The following is a 20,495-nucleotide window of genomic DNA, read 5'->3' as shown; positions in this document are numbered from 1 at the left end:
CCTGCACCTTGCTACTGTTCCGTGAACCACTTCCATACCGCCTAGCTCTGCTCATTCCTCGTGGTTTGCCAGTATCCTAACTCCCCACTCCCTTCTAGGGAGCAACTGTAGGCGACCAGTCCCTGTAACCTCCAAGAAGCGATTGCAGACTTTCTCAGCAGCCCCCTCAGCTTTCAATTTCCTGCTTTTATAAATCCAGACCAGCTCAGTCTCCTCAGCTGGACTCTCTCACTCAGTCAGGGGATTACTTAGCTACCTGATTCCTCTCTGCTGTGGCCTGTTGAGTTAATTAGACCTCTTTTTAGTCCTCATTAACCCTTTCAGGGCAAGTGTAAGGTGAACATCCCATCACAAGCAGCTCAGCTGATCTTTACACAGTTTGGGTCTTTGATCTCTGACCTCCTGTAACCGGTAACTTAGTCAATGCCTCCTCTCCTTCAAAGATTGGGCTGCATAACCATTTTTGGAAGATTTGCATCATCCACTCCCTCCTGCCCCCTTGGAACTCCCCAGGAAAACAAGCTCAGCAAGCCAGAACTCCTGAAAACATATTTAACACTTAATATTGTCACAAACGTTCATGACCATCTGGCATATTTAAATATCATAGTCTTTTGAAGATCTCACACATCTCAGGCATCATCTCTCTCACAAATCACATTTTTGGCTTTAAGAAGAAGGGAGGAGGGAGGGATATTCTGAATTATGGGGGAGATTTTCAAAAGCATGAAGTGCACTTAGAGTTGGACACACATCTCCCATTTGTGCCTTCAAAAATCTTCCCTTATTCCTTGTGGATTTACTGTACATCTTCAAGTGGTTCAATATCTAAATGGATAGTTGATCTATATGGATCAAAATCCACTTGATTAGAATGCAAAAGTGCCATATGATCTTTAATGCTTAACAGTGATCAAGTCAGTCTTACTCTCACTTGAAAGATGTCACCTCCAACAACACAATGCCACTGGCATCTTGACAGAGCATCCAAACAGATTAACCTGGGTCACTGAACAAGACTACAGAGGGAACAGTTTGTTGTTATAGCAAAGGGAAATATTTAAAGGTAAAAAACCAGAGATTCCATTATAATAAATTAGTCACAAAGGGCCAAATTCATCTTTTAGCCTAATTCCACTGAAATTAGAGATGAATTTAATCCAGTGTTAATTTCTTCAAGGAACTAGATAGGAGGAAAAAAGGCAACGCCAACCCTGTTAATTAAACATCTATTTGGGCCTAGTAATTTCTAGAGATTGTCCAAAACACAGTTTATCCTTAAAATATACTCCTCTAGTAACACTGCCAAGAATTTCCAGAGCACAGATTATCAGCTTTGGATGTGGGTATAATTTATGCACCTAGGTCCCCATTCCTGCACCTTCTGAGATCAATAGGAATTTTGTCATTGATTTTAATGAAAGTACAAGTAGCTCCCAGGCTTTTGTGAAGATGTACGTGTACTATTCACAAATTGGTATTCTTCTACAGTTATGCTAGATGGCTTCTGTTCTTTCCCCACAGAACTGTCCCTTTTTCAAATGGCTATTACAGTCTTCAGCCATATGCTGGACAGGATTCCTGCAGAGCACTAAATCAATTGTATGTTGATTACTTTCATTTTCACACTGGTTGCACGCTGGAGACACATAATGCATTTTCCCATTCAATTTACAACTCGTTAATGTCCAGATCCTGTACAGAACTTTGTAAACACAAAAAGCAGTTGTAGTTCAGATCTCGTCACTAATGACTTTCCCATTTGTTGGCTGCTGGTCAAGTACAGCTTGACCAGCACTTTGCACAATATGTGGAGAGCACAAACAACATCCATTAACTACTTTTTGTAACTCGGACATTATATTTTTGTCAAGATATACAGCCCTTCCAGAAATTCAGGTTCACAGAATGATCTGCTACCTTGTCTCTCTTACGCTGTATGTAAACAGCAAGGATTTACAAGAGTGTGCCTCAAAAAACGTTTAAAGAAACAAATAGCCAAGAGCAGCTCACACATACCATTGCATAGTAACAGATTTGTGAAATTCCTACAGAAATTACTCAACTGAGGTAAATGGTGCGTCACAAAATACTGAGCACAAAATTGCCCAAGCCAAAGAAAATGTTTTAGCCTGCAAAATGCTGAGCACTCTTGCACCAATCTAACAAAGAGCATTCTTAGCTTTAAACACAAGTAGGTCCACTGATGACTACCCATGTACTTAAAGCTAGGCACAGCTTAAGTGATTTGGATTGGGTCCAGAATGTTCAATACCTTGCAGGACCAAGTCCATAAAGAGAAAAGGCCCGATAAAGTCCCTGACAGGGAAGTTATTGAATATCCAGAGCCAAGAATCAGCTTAATGATGAAATTTCCTTTACTTCCTCACCTACTAATAAATCACTGAGATATGTTTGCTGCACACAATGCAAAACAGGGACATTTTGTCTTTTAAATTTCACACACACACACACACACCACACACACACACAGAGCAACGGTCTCTACCTCAGAAGAACAGACCTGGAAATGTTTGTTTTGTTTTTAAGGGCTTGGGGTTTTTTTGGGAGGAGGTTAATTAGGTAGATTTTGCAACACAGGAAGCAGGAAGTGGGTGAGAATACGGGTTAGCAAAGTAAAACCTTGTTTGTTTGCTTTTAACCGATACTGTGAAATTATGAATCCAGGTTATTGGGGGGGGTTTCCCTGAAACTCCAAGAAGTCAGAATTCCACTTGGCACAACTATGACTTTAAAAAAAATATTTGCTTTGACTTGAAAAGATCAGTGTTTGATGGACAGAGAGAGGAGTTAGCAGGGTTGGATTAAAACATAGATAGAAACCAGATATGATATAACCAAATAACCGTAACCAGTGCATTCAGGGTTTTATCCAAAACTCACTGGAGTCAATGGGCAGGCAGGACGGCTGAGGAATGCAAGGTGATATTTTCCACTCCACAGAGGAGTTGTGTGTGCATTCAGAGACATTTAGTACCTACTTCCTTGTTTAGAAGTAAAATACTTTTAGATCCACTATATGAAATGCAAGTATAGTATTGCTATCCTAAACCTATCCTCCATGAACTTATCTAGCTTGTTTTTTTAACCCTATTATAGTTTTGGCCTTCACAACATCACCTGGCAAGGAGTTCCACAGGTTGACTGTGCGTTGTATGAAGAAATACTTCCTTTTGTTTGTTTTAAACCTGCTGCCTATTCATTTCAGCGTGCCTCCTAGTTCATGTGTTACATGAAGGAGTAAATTACACTTCCTTATTCACTTTCTCCACACAAGTCAATATTTTAGAGACCTTTAGCATATCCTCTCTTTGCCAAAGTCCTAGACTTTGTAAACTCTCCTCATAAGGAAGCTGATCTATACCACTAATCATTTTTGTTGCCCTTCTCTGTATCTTTTCCAATTCCAATATTTTTTTTTTTGAGATGGGGCAACTTGATCTGCACTTAGTGGGCATTTCATGGATTTATATAGACGCATTATGATACGTTTCATCTTATTATTTATCCCTTTTCTAATGGTTCCTAACACTGTTAGCTTTTTTGACTGCTGCTTCACATGGAGTGGATGTTTTCAGTGTGCAAAGAAAGGGAGGAAACTGTGGCCTGTTTAGAGTTCATAATTAACTCATTTGGTTACATGTCTTGTTACATAAATTCTATCTTAGGGTTTTCTATAGTCCCCAGCCATGTAGTATGTAAGTACTTCCCAAGTAAATTACACCTGCAGGGCAATGTCCTTCCCTAGTGGACTTCATGAGTCTGCTACTTTTCTCACTTCCCTAGTATTGGAGTACCTACATCTTTAATTATATAGCTCTAGCATGGATTTTACTGGTCTGTTAGTGATAGGTAACTTTTATAGAGAAAAAAGGGATACATCAACCAGATACACCTATTTCCCCTCTTCTCATTTCAGCTAATTTCTATTTATTTTTAGGAAAGCTCTTTGGATCCATTCAGGGATTATTTTTGCAGCTACTTGACCTTTTTAAACAAACAATTTTAAGACAGGGCTCAGCATAGCGGAACCGAGTGAGGGACAATCACAAAAATGCCCTTCTCTGCCCACTTCATCCAGGGTCCTCCAGATCTGCTCTCAGGTTAAATTATAGTAACCCAATGAAAATCCCAAAGGGTCTAGTTCAGGGATTGGCAACCTTTGGTACACGGTGGCCAGCACATCCCACGTCACTTCCTACAGCCCCCATTGGCCTGGAATGGTGAACCACAGCCCGGGGGAACTGCGATCAGCCAAACCTTTGGACACTACAGGTAAACAAACTGTCCCTGATGGGCCGCCTGCCAAAGGTTGCCGATCCTTGCTCTAGTTCATATCAGTTAGTACATCCCTGTCCAACTGACCACCTCCACTTCTTTAGAATGTATATCCAAAATGTATCAATTTACACCCTATTTATATCCTACCAAACAGAATCATAGAAGTGTAGGACTGGAAGGGACCGCAACAGGTCATCTAGTCCAGTCTCCTGCGCGGACAGAACTTAATATTGTATACACCATCCCTGACAGGTGTTTTTCTAAGTTGCTTTTAAAATCTTGCAATGATGGAAATTCCACACTCTCCCTAGGTAATTTGTTCCAGTGCTTAGCTACCCTTATAGTTAAGAATATTTTCCTAATGTGTAGACTAAATCTCTCTTACTGTAATTTAAACGCATTACTTCTTGTTCTGTCCTGAGTGGATAAGGAGAACAATTTATCACTTTCCTCTTTCAAACAACCTCTTACATACTTGAAGACTGTTATCACGTCTCCCCTCAGACTTCTCTTCTCCAGACTAAACAATCCCAATTTTTTCAATCTTTCCTTATAAGTCATATTTTTCTTCAATTATTTTTGATGCTCTTCACTTGCCTTTTTCTAATTTGTCCACATCTTTCCCAACATGTGGTGCCCAGAAAAGGACGCCAAATTGAGGCCTTATCCGTGCTGAGAAGAGTGAAAGACTTACATCTTGTATCTTGCTTACAACATTCCTGCTAACACATCACTTTTTTTGAAATGACTCATATTTAGTTTGTGATCCTCTAACACCCATATCCTTTTCTGCAGTACCCCATTACCATAATATCCCAAGAAACAAAATCAAAACAAACCAACAGTCTCCACTGTGTGCTTTCCCTCACTACTTCCTTTGAAGCAATCAAGGACCTTTGCTTTCTTCTGCTATTGCTTTGGAAATTCCCAGTTCATTAAAAGTTTCAACAGAGAAATCTATAGTAGTTTAGATCAATCTTGCTCAGACAAAAGCCTATCATTGTAGCAGGCTAAGGTTTAAAACACTTTTCTATGCTCACTGCAGTCTACTCCTCCTATCAGATTAGCCAGGTTACAATCATACTTCATCTCTAGTTTTGACATCCCATACTTCTCCCAAGAATGTACCTATACCACCTTATGATTTTCAGTCTAGTTCTTTTTCCTTCTCCATATATTACAGATACAAAATGAGCTCAAGCCATAATATTTGGAGCATCCCTTTGTTCATAGGTTTTCAAAGATGCTCAAATACCATGGTGGTGATGCATAAGATAGATACAAACAAATGTAGTTTTTTGTTTCTGGAGTATCTGGAGATACTCAGTACAACAGCATCAGTTCAACCTGAGTGGCAGTCAAGCTGGTACTGTCTGATATTGAGTGGAAGTTACGTACTGTCAATCCAGAGTTAGGAGGTTTCCATATGCTTTGTGCCCTTTTAATTGGTATTCTTTTTCTGGAACGTTTGGAGTCTTAATTTTTGACTCTAGCCACAGCCAGTTTCTTTAAATGTAACACCCTTGCATAATAAGCTCTTTTCATATTTTACTACTGTTTTATTTGCATCTCATGGAAAAATACCATTTAATATTTTTAAACCATCCCTAGGAAGAGAATCTACTGCCCTCAAGGCACCTCACTGAAGTTTGGAAAGAGAACCCAAAAGTTCCAGCCACACCCCAGTACAACATAAAGCACTTTCTTTTGTGGGGTCCACATTACGAAATACACACCATGTCTGTTTGCTGGCATATTTTCTATTTTTGAGGTGTTTGTGTTGCTATTTTGCCCCTGACACCACTCTGAGGTTTCTCCATTAAAATCCAGAGGCAGAGAGGGAAGCAGACTGGATCCATAAATATTGTAGGATTAGTTTATCCAGCTCAAGCAAGCTCTTGAAACCTCACAAAGCAGCCTTTTTTCAAACAGTTGTTTCTCTTTTCCCCCAGTTCTACAGTAACAATGGCACGTATTTAGCAACCTACGGTCACTTTTCTGTGACTGTTTCCTGTCCTATCCTTTTTCTGATTTGTCTAAACAGACTCTACATTTTTTGTGTTTGTACAGAACCTAGCACAGTGGGGTCTTGATCGCAGTTGGGCCTCTGAGTGCTACCATAATGCAAATAATAAATAAATAAAATAATAATAAATAATGTTGCAAATTAAAGTACACATTCTCTTTAGGAACTGACAATTTGCTGCCTGCACAAAATATTTCTGGGCCATTTGGCCCAAATTTTACTCCTGGTTGTGAATTCTCCAATTAACATGGATTTATAGCTCATGGGAAAGAAAGCTTAGATAGTGTAGCAAATACATAATCTTCATCCAGGGAGCAGTGCCTGCAGATCCTCCTTCCCTCACTTGCATTCTTGCTGAGACTCATGTTTAGTACAGACGTGTTTGACTTGTGTGCAATAACAGTCTGGATAGTTGTGGTTGTGAGGGGTTTTTTGTTTTTGGGAAGTCAGTAAACATCAAGTGCAGTTCCCATCACACACATAAGAAATATAAACTGGACTCTATCTGGAAAATATCATTCTGACTGCATTTAAAACAGAAAAATCATGTCATGATGATTCATTGCAAGTGAATAAATGGAGAAAGTACAAGCAAAAATAATGTATTATCCACATATTGCACCAGCTAAGAGCTTGCAGGTATCATGTGCCATTGAGACCCAGCTCATATATGCCATGCTGGGAGGTATTCTATACATACAGAGACTTCCTACCTTCTCCTGAATCCAGCCGTGGACTCTGTTGGTGGCTCAGCTATGTGGTAGGAATGTCTGCCCCTTTCCTTGGTCTAACTCCAACTGAGCTATAGGGCTCTGTTTTTATACTTCTGGCACTTCCTGCAAAGTGGGTGGGGTGATCTGTGCCAAACAAGGTGAGTTAACTCCCTCTGTACCGGGGTGAGGCCTACAAGCCCCCATGCCCTTCTGCATACAGGCTGTAGTTCTGCCTGGCACTCAAGTGAATCTCATGAGGGACAGGGTGACGACATACATGTAAGGGCCAGGCAGGTTCTGACCCACAGTCAGGATTCAGATTCATTTTTATTCATCTTTTAAATTTAAGTGAGTTTCCAGCTCATGAAAGGTCTTGACTGGCAGCCATCAAGACTTTAGGGTATGAGCTGGGAGTGGTGATTCCCACCCATGTAGAAGTAGCCATGCTGGCGCTGCTTGAACTAGCAGTTTGTCCGCAGCAGCACAGGTGGGCACTTGAGCTCACCACCCCAAGTACAATCCCACTTGACTCCCCAGCTATGTTCTCAGGTGGCAAGGCACTGCCCAGGCTGCTGTGAATGCACTACTGTTGATAGGCACTAGCTGGCAGAGAGCTAGTTATCTTAGGGTAACATCTATGAGAGCTGGGAGTCACACCTCCCAGCTCAAACACAGACGTAACTTAAGGCACTGGAACAGGTAGCATATGGACAGGGTTAATATATGCGTTCCCAGCACTGCCCTAATATCAACATATTCCAATCTCAGCAACACCAATGCAAATGTACAGTAAACTTCAACAGTTTTACTCTGAATTGACATGGCATCACCTGTCCCAGTGTATCTCAATCCACTTCTTGTAGGATCAGTACATGACAAGCAAGAGGACTTTGCTTTCTGTGTCTGTTCAAACCTTGAACTCTCTGTTGAGATCAACAGTGCTAGTTATGTTGAAGGCACCTCTCTACAAGGTCATCAACTTGTCCCACATAGGCTAGAAAATAGATGTCATTTGATAATGATTTTAAAACAATATTGAGCAGCAATGAATTCAAACAAGCAACATTGGGGACAAATTCTGATGTCATTTACTCCAGTGTAAAGAGAGTAATCACACGCAGTTACTGTACCTTGACACTGGAGTAAATGACATCAGAATCTGGCCCTAGCGATAAAAAGCTACATAATGTATCCTATTACTAACTGCCCTCAGCCAGCCAGGTCCTCTATTTTTCCTGCTCTTTAGGATATATGAACTTTCATTGTTTATTTTACATTTCAATGGACAAACTGAGAAAACATTTCTGAAACTCTTCCAGGCTTTATGACAAATGCAGAGATTAATATGTAACCCTACAAAAATGGAAATAATGATGCTTTTCCTTCACTTCACATGTAAAGTTCTACATAACAAAGTATAATTATTGTTATATATCAATTGCACAGATGTCACAGGGATAACACAACAAACGTAATCCATTTTAACATTGTAATAATCATAGTTTGCAAAACAGGATATTAAAATACCACATGATTTAGTTATTAACCAATCAGGATGCTTTTACTATGTTTTTAACCAAATTGTAGTTGATAAAATAATAATACTTCGTCAGTTATTTTGCTGTGAGAATGTATATAGATTGATAGATAGATAGTAAATGAAACAATAAATTCACACTACTGTGGCTCTTTTGAGATCTGAGAATCGTTGATCTACTCCGTATTATTCAACATGTGTATTAAGCCATTGCGAGAGGTAGTGAGACAACATGAGATAGGACTGAAGGGCCAGCAGTTGATGTATAGCTCTCTGTCTCTTTCATATCATATGAAAACAGCATCATCTCCCAGATTTCTCAGTGATTAGCCAAAATCAGCACCTGGACGAATAATATCTGGCTAAAGCTGAACACAGACAACACTGAGGGAATACTAGTAAGAAGAAAGCCTTTAAAATAATTTTCCTCATTCGTATCACCCCCTAGTTTTTAGGGCAACTGTCCTCAGATTTATAAGTTGATCTATAGCCTTGAGGTCCTTTTAGACTCCTTAATGCTACTGGAATCTCAAATAGGGACAGTAGCAAAAAACAGACTTCAGTCTGAGACTGGACTGAAGATCTCATCTATTATACAGTCACAGACCCATCCACAGTGATCCACACATTTGTGACATCAGCTCCAGGCTTTGTTATTGCAATTCTAACCCACAAAAAGCTCTAAGTGATTTTTTTTAAAAAGGCAACTTCCCATATGTTTAGCAGCACAAGTTATGGTAAGCACCACCTTGTTGCTTCACTCTGCACCAGTTCATCATTGAATACAGAGGCCTGGATCAAAGTCTCTGCCCTGATATTCAAGGCCCTTCATAGATTTTACCCTAGCTACCTGAGATATCGGCTCTCCTCTCAAAGGACAGCTACATTCCAGTGGAACTATGAAACTATTGGCCACTAAGGGACACTTCATAAACAAAAACAGAATTTTCACAGGGACTGGACCAGGCCTGTGGAACTGACTCCTACAAGAAATAAGCTAGTGATTGAGATTGAGAATACACACAAACAATGCTATTCAATAATGAAGCTATTTCTCCTAAAGAAATAGGAGCAAAGAAAGAAAGAGCAAATTATGTCCATTTTAAAATACTTGGCAGGTATGGGATGCTATGGTGACTGGGGATATCTAGATAGGTGGACATATAGGGCCACAATTTTCTCTTTCTCCTCAGATATGCTAGATGCAGGAATAAGGACATCGCAAAGATAGCCTAACCTGTGTGTCTAAAAACTGTGTTAGTACATATGTGAATAAATGTGCTAGTCATTCCCAGGGCACCACCCTAGTCAGGGGATGTACCCCAAGGGCCAGTTTTCCCATGTACACCTCTGAGTATAATACAGGGAACAGGAGAGCACTGAATAATCAAGCCCCACAGTATCAACTTAGATGATATCTAAAAGCATTTAAGAAAACAAACTCTTTTTATCAACTTGCACTTAGATGGTCCATAACAAAGCTTAGTCAAAAGTTACAAAAATACAAATCTTTCTTACAAATGCCCTCTCTTCTGATTCACCTTTTTTTATTTTACTGTGCTGGGATTGTTTTATGATCCTTTGTGTTCCAGTTGTTGCAGGCTAGTGGGTTGAAACAGTGCCCCATTTATGTCAGCGAGCAACTGGCTGCATAGGAAACTTTGTAAGAATTTGTGCCTCATAGCTGCCCCTGTCTTCACCTTCTTCTGAGGGCAGCTTTTCAGCATATTCAAGTGAACACCATGATTTGCACGATGAGTAACTGAAAAACCTAACAATGACTGGTAATAGGCAATGCTCAAGGAGGTCAGGAGCTGGATGAGCAAGCAACTCAGAAGGGGGATTAGGAAAAAGCAGAAAGCTTACAGGGAGTGGAAGAAAGGCGGGATTAGCAAGGGAAGCTACCTTGGTGAGGTCAGAACATGTAGGGATAGAGTGAGGAAGGCTAAAAGCCGCATTGAACTGGACCTTGCAAAGGGAATCAAAACCAATAGTAAAAGGTTCTACAGCCACATAAATAAGAAGAAAACAAAGAAAGAAGAAGTGGGGCCACTATACACTGAGGATGGAATGGAGGTTAAGGATAACCTAGGCATGGCCCAATATCTAAACAAGTACTTTGCCTCAGTTTTTAATAAGACTAGTGAGGAGTTTAGCGATGATGGAGAGATGATCAACGGGAATGTGGATATGGAGGTGGATATTACCGCAACTGAGGTAGAGGCCAAACTTGAACAGCTTAATGGGACAAAATCGGAGGGCCCGGACAATCTCCATCCGAGGATATTAAAGGAACTGGAGCATGAAATTGCGAGCCCGTTAGCGAGAATTTTTAAGCAATCGATAAACTCAGGGGTTGTGCCGTACGACTGGAGGATTGCTAACGTAGTTCCTATTTTTAAGAAAGGGAATAAAAGTGATCTGGGTAATTATAGGCCTGTTAGCTTGACGTCTGTAGTATGTAAGGTCTTGGAAAAAATTTTAAGGGAGAAAGTAGTTAAGGACATAGAGGTCAATGGTAATTGGGACGAATTGCAACATGGATTTACTAAAGGTAGATCGTGCCAAACCAATCTGATCTCCTTCTTTGAGAAGGTGATGGATTACTTAGATAAAGGAAATGCGGTAGATATAATTTACCTCGAGTTCAGTAAGGCGTTTGACATGGTTCCACATGGGGAACTGTTAGTTAAATTGGAAAAGATGGGGATGAATATGAAAGTTGTAAGGTGGATAAGGAACTGGTTAAAGGGGAGACTCCAGCGGGTCGTATTGAAGGGTGAACTGTCAGGCTGGAAGGAGGTCACTAGTGGAGTCCCTCAAGGATCGGTTCTGGGACCGATCTTATTTAACCTTTTTATTACTGACCTTGGCACAAAGAGCGGGAATGTGTTAATAACGTTTGCGGATGACACAAAGCTGGGGGGTATTGCTAACATGGAGAAGGACAGGGATAATATTCAGGAAGATCTGGACCACCTTGTAAACTGGAGTAATAGTAATAGGATGAAATACAATAGTGAAAAGTGCAAGGTCATGCACTTAGGGATTAATAATAAGAATTTTAGATATACGTTGGGGACGCATCAGTTGGAAGCAACAGAGGAAAAGGACCTTGGGGTATTGGTTGATAGCAGGATGACTATGAGCCGCCAATGTGATACGGCTGTTAAAAACGCAAATGCGATTTTAGGATCAGGCGAGGTATTTCCAGCAGGGATAAGGAGGTGTTAGTACCGTTATATAAGGCGCTGGTGAGACCCCATCTGGAATATTGTGTGCAGTTCTGGTGTCCCATGTTCAAGAAGGATGAATTCAAACTGGAACAGGTCCAGAGACGGGCTACTAGGATGATCCGAGGAATGGAAAACCTGCCTTATGAAAGGAGACTCAAAGAGCTTGACTTGTTTAGCCTGGCCAAAAGAAGGCTGCGGGGGGATATGCTTGCTCTATATAAATATATCAGGGGGGTTAACATTAAGGAGGGAGAGGAATTATTTCAGTTTAGTACTAATGTAGGCACGAGGACTAATGGGTACAAACTGGATATTAGGAAGTTTAGACTTGAAATTAGACTAAGGTTTCTAACCATTAGGGGAGTGAAGTTCTGGGACAGCCTTCCGAGGGAAGTAGTGGGGGCAAAAGACTTATCTGGCTTTAAGACTAAGCTTGATAAGTATATGGAGGGGATGTTATGATAGGATAGTTTAATTTGGGCAATTGATCTTGGATTATCACCAGATAAGTCTGCTCAATGGTCTGCGGGGAGATGTTGGATGGGATGGGAACTGAGTTACTGCAGAGAATTCCTTCTTGGGTGCTGGCTGGTGAGTCTTGCCCACATGCTCAGGGTTTAGCTGATCGCCATATTTGGGGTCGGGAAGGAATTTTCCTCCAAGGCGGATTGGCAGGGGCCCTGGAGGTTTTTTGCCTTCCCCTGCAGCGTGGGGCATGGGTCGCTTGCTGGTGGATCCTCCGCAGCTTGAGGTCCTCAAACCAATTTTGAGGATTTCAATAACTCAGTCCTGGGTTAGGGGTTGTTATAAAAGTGGATGGGTAGGGTTCTGTGGCCTGCCTTGTGCAGGAGGTCAGACTAGATGATCATATTGGTCCCTTCTGACCTATGAGTCTATGAGCTTGTGGGTTTTTTTATTACAGGTGATTTGTTTTTAGTTAATCCTTCATTTGTTTTGCTTTACTTTTTCCTCTTCTGTGATTTTGACTTTTATTGAAGTAAGACTTTCCTTCTCTTTTCTTGGATGCTGAGATGGAAGTGGTCTGATTCCAAAGAGAAGAGATTGAGTCCTGCATCTCTATGAGCTTCAGTTAGTTTATGGTTAAAAAACAAAATGAGGAGGAGTGGAGAGGCCCAGTTGCAACATTTGTATTAGAAAAATAATTTTACATTCTCGAAAAGTCAAGGCAGCAGCCTTGTGGGATAGCACCAGATAAGTCAACTGCATTGTTGCAGCACCAGCACTTTCTTGCATTTCTTGTCTACACTAGAATAATACAGTGAGAATGGGCAGGAAAACAGTGCTTGGCCTTGCTCAGAGCAAAAGCAACCCATAACGCTCGTGAATGGCTGCAAGCAGGTGTGTACAGACATAGTATGTTACAGGCTTACTAGGAGGTTAAAATGGTGCTGGAAACACAAAGTACTGTCATGTAGTCAGACAAGGCCTCACAAGACAAACTCTACCTCTGTCCAGCAGAAGAATTAGGATGGGAATCTGTGAGTGCTCATGGCCTTTTCAGACCTTTACATGGGTTATCCCTGCATGGGGGAATCTGGAACCCTTAAGGCATGCCCCAAGTAAGCAGCAGGAAAGATTTCCAGGGACAGACCTCTGGGCTAGCAAAGCAGAATCCTTCTGTGGAACTACCAAGTAAAATAAAGATTTTTTTTTTAACAGAAATATTTGGGAATCATAAGAAATGTTAAAACACTGCCTACATTTTATTTTAACTGTAGTTTAGCTTCATCTATGTATACTCATCGACTGCAGGGAGCAATTGACAGCCATTTTCCAGTTTTTAACTCAAAATATTGACATATTTCCATTTAAGATAGGTAACTGCTATGGAGGTGTGAAAGACTAGACACCAATATTTGAGTTTTTAAATCCAGCATTTGTAGTAACTTGACTTTGGCATTTAAAAGAATTTGTTTATGTGATTAATTACTCAAGCTAAACAAGGTGACCGTGGTTTCATATAAGCAACAGAGTCTAAAATAAGTGTATTCAGCTTGTTTTACTGTGTGTTTAGATGACGTTCTCTTTTGTAATCATTCAGTAGTAGATGCTTTATCATCTTCAGGTTTGGTATGGAATCTAAGGATACAATGTAAAATAATACACTTTCCAGTTGCTTTAGTATGATTTATTTTCCTTAACATAGGAGAAGTTTGAAATCACCCAAGCGTTTTATTTGTTACACTATATGCTTCAAGGGTCATAATCCCTCCTTTCCTTCCACACTTCTGGCACTTCAGAGGCCCAGTATGGTCTAGTGGAAAGAGCACAGGACTGAAAACTAGGAAACCCTTTTTCTAATCCTGCAGCTGCCTGGGACTTGCTTTTAAACTTTAGGTAAGTAACATTGGGCTCAACACTGAGGTGCTGAAGCCCTCAATTCCTACTGAAGAAAATGGAAATTGGTGCTCAGCAAGTTGCAGAATCAAGCCTTTAAGCTGCCCATGTCTCTGTTTCTCCATCTGTAAAATGGAGATAATTATACTGACCTCCTTTGAAAGGTGCTTTGGTGTTTACTGATGAAAAGTGCCATATAAGAACAAGAAATTTTGAATTATTAGTATCTATAAATCACTTTTCAGGTGTAAATTACTCATTATAATTAGCCCAGATTATCCCTCAGAGGTGCACAGATGTGGAGAACTCTACACACATGGATTTCACCACTTCCACACAGGAAGAGGGCTCAGTCACCTCCACAGCACCTTCACTTCCCCTTCTGACCCTCTGGTGTCCAGGCTATGGGCAGGGTTGGTGAGCACAGACTTTATCCCTTCTACTGCCCCTGTGGAACTGAATCAGAAAAGATAATATTGCTTCAGACTGTATTGTTTCCATGGAACTATACCCCTCTCCCTATCCCATCTGCATCCTGAAGCAGCAGCTGCCAAGGAGAGTAGCAATTGACTTCTACAAGGAAAGGTGGAGGCCAGAAATGGTGTGGATACACAGACATACCATTTGGATGACCCTGGCCACCTACATTTATATCTTGGGATCTACAAGGTTTGGGGACAGAGTCTGTGGCATTTTCCACAGTGAGGCAAACCTCAGCCCCTGAGAAGATGATGATTTGGGGGATGCTCACATATTTCCTTCTCTAGAAACTCCCCCCCACATGGGTTTTGTTGTAGGAGAGGATGATCTAGACCATTCTTCTTATTATTTATTACCCTTTAATGAAGATAGACTCCCTCTCCATGTAGACCTTGGTTTTGAAAACTTAAGACACTCGGGGTGATCTGTTTTTGATGGGCCCAGGTTGGGAGTTACAGCATTGAAGCATTGTGAGGCACCCAAGACTGCAGGGCAGGTGGACACAACTACTCACTGGTCTGGATTGCACCCTGGAATGTGATAGTTTCCTATTTACTTTGTTCCCTTTATGCAGTTTCCTACAGGAAGGATTCAACACACAGAGTACCTTTTTCTTGCTGCATCTTATTCTTTCATGAAATCATAATCTCTGTTTGCATTCACTGCTGCCCATCTGCTGTAAGATGAAGACTGCATTGCGCCATTTAAGTTGATTAATTTTCTTGAGATGGACCTTACTACAAGTTCCTTTTCCAGATGGACACAGTAATCAGGTTGACTTACACTAGCCAACAAGAAGTTTAATCCTCAATTCCTACATCTTCCATAAATCTGTCTACAGAGAGCCACTGCTAGAAATTCTTTGTAGTTTATGTCATATTTTATAAAATCTGTTGAGTCTGCCCCTAGTGTTTTGATTTTTCCTGAAGAACAGAGACTCTCTTGAGGGAAAATTTGAACCCTGGCATTTATCTTTCCATGCATTCAGATAAGCAGTTGTGAAAGCTTCTCTCACAGGAATATCATTCCAAAGACATATTTGCTTTCTCTGGACCAACAAATTTGACAGCTAAATATTGATATAATCTTGCAGTTTTAGTCAGCTGGAAATCTGTCTGCAAACAAAGAGACAGGGCCTAGTCCTAACTCATAAGAACGGCCATACTGGGTCAGACCAAAGATCCATCACCAATGCCAGATGCCCAAGAGCGAATAAACAGAACAGGTTATCATCAAGTGATCCATCCCTTGTCACCCGTTCTCAGCTTCTGGCAAAGAGAGGCTAGGGACACCATCTTTGCCTATCGTGGCTAATAGCCATTGATGGACCTATCCTCCATGAATTTATCTAATTCTTTTTTGAACTCTTTTATAGTCTTGGCCTTCACAACATCCTCTGGGAAAGAGTTCCACAGACTGACTGTGCATTGTGTGAAAAAAATACTTCCTTTTCTTTGTTTTAAACCTGCTGCCTATTAATTTCATTTGGTGACCCCTAGTTCTTGTGTTATTAGAAGTAGTAAACAACACTTCCTTATCTACTTTCTCCACAACAGTCATGATTTTATAGACCTCAATCATATCCCCCCTTAGTTGTCTCTTTTCCAAGCTCAAAAGTCCCAGTCTTATTAATCTCTTCTCATACGGAAGCCATTCCATACCCCTAATCATTTTTGTTGCCCTTTTCTGAATCTTTTCCAGTTCCAATATATCTTTTTTGAGATGGAGTGACCACATCTGCACACAGTATTCAAGATGTGGGTGTACCGTGGATTTATATAGAGGATATATGATATTTTCTGCCTTATTACCTATCCCTTTCTTAATGATTCCCAACATTCTGTTCGCTTTTTTGACTGCTGCTGCACATTGAGTGCATGTTTTCAGAGAACTATCCACAATGACCCCAAGATCTCTTTCTTGAGTGGTAACAGCTAATTTAGACCCAATCATTTTGTATGTATAGTTGGGATTATGTTTTTCAATGTGCATTACTTTGCATTTATCAACACTGAATTTCATCTGCCATTTTGTTGCCCAATCACCCAGATTTGTGAGATCTGTTTGTAGCTCTTTGCAGTCTGCTTGGGACTTAACTATCTTGAGTAGTTTTGTATCATCTGCAAATTTGTCTGAGCTGAGGTGGCAAAATGTCCCACTGAAGAAAATGGGAAGCAATGTATTTTATTGCACCAGCTTCTGTTGGTGAAAGAGACAAGCTTCTGAGTTCCACAGAGCTCTTCCTCAGGTCTGGGAAAGGTAACCAGAGTGTTGGTATGTTCTGGTCTGTAGGACTTGTTTGAAGCCAGAAGAGGGGGGTTCAGGAAAGATTTGTTTCAGGATGTGGTCCCCTTCAAGTATGGGTTGGAACTGTTTGATGATACCTTATGTAGAGGTTGCAGTATGGGGTGGTAGATGAAAAATAGGGGTATTCTGTCAATGGGTTTTTAACCCTGTATTGAAGCAAGTTCTCTCAGGGTATTTCAATGGCCCATCCCTGATGCAATCTACTTCTCTGGTGGAGTGTCCTCTTTGGTGAAAGTTTTGAGTGTGTTAAGGTGTATATCCTGGATTTTCTCTTCAGAGCATATTCTGTGGTGTCTGAGTGCCTGGCTGTAGATATCAGAATTCGTGGTGTTTTGTGGGGGGTTACAGGATCTATTAAGGTAGGTGTGGTGATCCATTGTTTTGTTGTATATGGCAGTCTGTAGGGTTATATTGTTGAAGCTGATTATGGTATCCTGAAGTTGATGCTGTGTGAGAGGTTTTAGAAAGTTTGATGGATGGGTGGTGGTTGTTGAAATTATGATGGGTACTTAGCTTGTCTGTCTAGAGGATGAAAATATTGATATAGCTCAGGTATATCACTGGTTTTGTGTTGCATTTTTCCAGAAATTATTCCTCAAGGGGGTCCATGAAGAGGTTGGCATATTTATTTTGAATGGTTTCTTGCAAAATGTGTTACTTAACAATTTGTTCCATCTTGTATTTGGCTGTGACACTGACTACCTTTCCCAGACCTGAAGGAAAGCTCTGTGGAAGTCAAAGGCTTGTCTCTTTCACCACCCTAATAAAAGATTACCCCACTCACCTTGTCTCTTTCATATCATGGGCTACAACAAACACTAAAAAAAAAAAAGATGATCAGAAGGGACATGGGAGGGATTTTCAAAAGCACTAAGAGTACAAGTGACATTGAAGGTCCCATTAGAAACTTGTGATCCCGAGTCAGTTAACCACTTTGAAAATCTTTTCCATTTTTCAGCTCTAGATTGGATTCAATTTCAGGGTAGAATTCAGACTCAGAGGCCCAGAATGAATCAGGTGTAGGGTTCAGGCTTCCATTCAATTGCACTGAAATCTTGCAAACTGTACTTGTAAAAATTTGCCTAAAAGTGACAGAAATCCTGTGAGATCGGATGTCTCGGCATTATTTTAGCCATCTGGGGAGGAGGCTGTTCTTGTCTGTGGCCAGAAAGACAAAAGTGACCTTTTCTGGTTCTGAGCATGTGACAGAACCAACATAATAGGGACAGGAGGTCTTATTTTTGGTGGGGGAAGGATGGAAATGAAGCGGGGTTCAAATCCAGACCTCCCTGAAAATTGATGGATTTAATAAGATTTAAGGTACTGACCCATCTCAACTGAATAACGATTGCAGAGTCACGTGCAGACATTCTAGAAGTTCTATCCCAAAACGTTAATGTTACTTTTGCCTGAGAAAGGAATGAGTAGGACCTCTGGAATTTGGCCCTTGAAATTTACCAATAAACTCTTCTAAAAGGTATTTGTGCTTAAAATACAGTAAAAGGAAAATAAAGCATAAAGTGCACTGACCTCTTTTCGATAATCCCGAATACACATCCGGTGCACGAATCAATAATTCAGCACAACAATAATCAAAGAAAGGTAACGACAAGGAGAGTTGCAGGGGTGGGGGCACAGGACCTAGCCATGCAAGACTTTGCTCTCCTTTATCATTGTCACACAACATACATAGTTAAACACTGAGCTACAGGCTTTAAAAAAATGCCATTTCTTTTGGAACTAAACTTAAAGAGCAAAACAAAAACCATCATGACCTTAGTAGCGAATCCCTTATTCAGCCTGGCTCTTTCCCTTCATTCTGTTAGAGGGTATTGATTTCTCTAGCTCTGGTTTAGATATTTAGATATTTTCCACATGACAGCTTTCCTTCTCATATTTTTTAATTTTGCCTGTCATAGGCACTTTTTTCTTGTTAATGTCAACTTTTGTATTTAAATAGGAAACTATATTGTCAAATTAATCCAAAAAACAGAACTCTGTGAATCACAAAACTGCTATAAATATTATACCATTGTTTACTCTCCAAACAGACTTCAGCCTTATTAAGCAGAAGCCATAAATTATCTCTTCAGATACAAAAAGAAGGTTGTTCTTCACATAAAATTGAAGCCTGATCAGGACTACTGCATTACACCTGAGCCAGATGATTTTAATTAGCAGCTCTACTGAAAGACAGGTCACCTCTTCAATCATTCCTTTAGATCCAGCATGCCCTCTGGATGCATTAACTAAATGAAGTAGTACGGGAGGTGGCAGAGGGAGTGGAAATCGGAGCATGATTATTTTCTCCTCTGTCAGTAAGGCTGCACTCCAATGCCCACTGAAATCTTTGAGTCTCTTTCCATGGGCTCTGGATCAGGCCCTAAATCAGTAGCACATCTCAATGGGTTGTGTTTATCTGAAAGGAAGCTACAGGGGTTGGATATTACATCAGCTCAGGAAAAGCTCTGGAGTTTAGGGGTGCACAGTTCACAGGCACCAACAGCACTTAGCTATCCTGTCCCATGTGCTTATACAGTCCCCATTGCATCCAAGCCCCTCACAATCTTGGAGTATACTTATAATACTTCTGTGAGGTAGATAGTTACCCCCTTGCCAAATGGGGACAAAGGAAGAAAGAGATTAAAGACCAGATTTTTAAGATGTAATGAGGCACCTAAAGATTCATCTAGGCATCCAGTGGAATTTGCAGGCATTAGGGGTCTAGCTGCATCTTTAGATGCCTAGATACCTTTAAAAAATTATTTGTAGATCATTTGCTCAAAGGTCACATGCAGAGTCAGTGGCAGAGCAGGGAATCCCCAATACTAGGCTAGCACCCTAACCACTAACCCATCCTCCCGCTTCTAGCAAAAGGAACCTTAAAAACCAATACTTCAGATTGAGTGGAACCGTACAGTCCACTAGGCAGCCTGAAGAGGAACAAAGGAGAGGGATTAACTCACAAGATGTTCTAAACCTGCAGAAGGTTGAGAACAGAACCAATTGGGTATTCTCTCTCCATCCCAGGCCTTGTGACCACCCCTGCAAACTGACTGTGAGTGGAACTGGGGAGCAGCTACTGTCCACAACAGACACTTCTTAAGATTCCCATGGATTCTCTCCCCTTCTCCCCAAAAATCCATCCAGGAGTTGATGCTAAAAGCAATATTAACTCCTGAAAAATCCTCTCCACTGCGTCTGGTTCTCCTACACAGGGGATGCAGTCATCAAATCAAAGCACCACCTCTGGAGGGAAGGCCTACAAACCAGTGCCCTGAGGTAGTCATTAGGACAGTCCTATAGATACTGGGAAACTGTATAGCATGAGGAAAATGGTCTCAAGGCTGATAACCCTTCGCTCTAAGGGGATCTCTACAGAGATCCATCATGCCAGTACCACAGATGCTTTCATTTAGTTTTTCCACTCCCATGAAGATCACGTAGGACCTGTAGTCCATCTCACCCTTGCTACAGAAGTATTTATTCCAATATACCGTCTAGGGCTTTGTATAGTCTACTTTTAAATGGCTCAA

The 20,495-nt window shown here is 40.8% G+C and overlaps 1 protein-coding gene across 9 annotated transcripts in view; it reads right to left on the bottom strand.

Annotated features, from left to right (window-relative positions):
* Positions 1 to 20,495, bottom strand: part of LOC127048273 (spondin-2-like) — a 103,465-nt gene that overhangs the window by 68,085 nt on the left and 14,885 nt on the right. The window contains exon 2 of one of the 9 annotated variants that reach the window (XM_050947926.1): positions 14,489 to 14,628. The exons of 7 other annotated variants lie outside the window; for them this stretch is intronic. The gene's annotated coding sequence lies outside the window, so the exon portion shown is untranslated. Of the gene's footprint in view, positions 1 to 7,041; positions 7,071 to 14,488; positions 14,629 to 20,495 lie in introns of those variants that run through there. One more of the 9 variants, XM_050947927.1, reaches the window with a different exon arrangement.

Source organism: Gopherus flavomarginatus, chromosome 3 (assembly GCF_025201925.1).
Source record: "Gopherus flavomarginatus isolate rGopFla2 chromosome 3, rGopFla2.mat.asm, whole genome shotgun sequence".
NCBI lineage: Eukaryota > Metazoa > Chordata > Testudines > Testudinidae > Gopherus > Gopherus flavomarginatus.
This window is presented reverse-complemented; position numbering and strand designations above follow the sequence as displayed.